The 1544-nt window shown below is 40.8% G+C and overlaps 1 protein-coding gene across 1 annotated transcript in view; it reads left to right on the top strand.

Annotated features, from left to right (window-relative positions):
• col4a1 (collagen, type IV, alpha 1) overlaps window positions 1–1544 on the top strand; it is a 48583-nt gene that overhangs the window by 38517 nt on the left and 8522 nt on the right. The window lies entirely within an intron of this gene.

Genomic DNA, 1544 nt, shown 5'->3' with positions numbered 1-1544 from the left:
TTCCCAGGTGAGTTCATATGATACCATGTGATAATTTCATAAAACAGGCAGTATGTCTGCAAGTGTGTTTATGTATACAGTTGAAACCAGAAGTTAACCTTTTTTTTCCTCACACTCTGACATCAAATGTGACGAAACCTTTCCTGTTTTAGGTGAGTAAGGATTACCAAAATTAGTTCTATTTGCTGAATGTCACAAAAATTAGAGAGATCATTCTTATTTTTTTTTATTACTTTCTTCAAAGTCAGAAGTTTACACACATTTCCTTTGTATTTGGTAGCATTGCCTTTAAACTATATAACTTGGGTCAAATGTTTTGGGTTTCCTCCCACAAGCTTCTCACAATAGCCTCATAGAGTTCTGGCCCATTCCTCCTGACAGAACTGGTGGAACTGAGTCTGGTTTGATGGCTGCCTTGCTACACACACCTTTTCAGCTCTGCCCACAATTTTCTACAGGATTGAGATCAGGGCTTTGTGATGGTCGCTCCAAAACATTGACTTTGTTGTCCGTAAACAACTTTGTAGCTAATGTGGCGGTATGCTTAGGGTCATTGTCCATTTGGAGGATCCATTTGCGCCCAAGCTTTAACTTCCTGGCTGATGTCTTGAGATGTTGCTTCAATATAATGTTCTTTCCTCATGAGGCCATCTATTCTGTGAAGTGCACCAGTCCCTCCTGCAGCAAAACACCCCCACAACATGATGCTTCCACCCCCGTGCTTCACAGTTGGGATGGTGTTCTCAGGCTTACAAGCTTCCCCCTTTTTCCTACAAATGTAACGATGGTCATTATGATCAAACAGTTTAGTTTTACTTTCATCAGACTCCAGGACATGTCTCCAAAAGTGAAGGTCTTTGTCCCTGTGTGCATTTGCAAACTGTAGTCTGGCTTTTTTATGTTGCTTTTGGAGTAATGTCTTCTTCCTGTCTGAGTAGCCTTTCAGCCCATGTCGGTACAGGACTGGTTTCACTGTGGATAATAACACTGTCTTACCAGCTTCAGCAGCATCTTCACAAGGTCTTCTGCTTTTGTTCTGGGGTTGATACGCACATTTAGCACTAAAACACTTCATCTCTGGGACACAGAACCCGTCTCCTTCCTGAGCGCTATGATGGCTGGACATTCCCATGGTGTTTATAGTTGATATAATTGTTTGAAAAGATGAATGTGGAACCTTCAGGCATCTGGAAACTGTACCCAAGGATGAAGCAGACTTGTGGAGGTCCACAATTCTCTTGCTGACATATTGGCGGATTTCTTTAGATTTTCTCATGTTGTCACAAAAGGAAGCAGTGTGTTTGAGGTGTGCCTTAAAATACATCCACAGGTGTGCCTCCAATTAACTAAAATGTTGTCAACTTACCTATCAAGAGCTTCCAAAGCCACGACATCATCATCTGGGCTTTCACAAGTAGTTTGAAGGCATAGCAGTCTTTGTGTATTTAAACTTCTGACCCTGAAGAAAGTAATAAAAAAAAATCTCCAAAAAAATTCTCTCTCATTATTCTAGCATTTAGCAGATCTAAAACAGGAAAAGTTTA

Source organism: Stegastes partitus, unplaced genomic scaffold (assembly GCF_000690725.1).
Source record: "Stegastes partitus isolate 25-593 unplaced genomic scaffold, Stegastes_partitus-1.0.2 Scaffold55, whole genome shotgun sequence".
Taxonomy (NCBI): domain Eukaryota; kingdom Metazoa; phylum Chordata; class Actinopteri; family Pomacentridae; genus Stegastes; species Stegastes partitus.
Note: the sequence above shows the minus strand (reverse complement) of the source record. Positions and strands in the feature narration are given on the sequence as shown.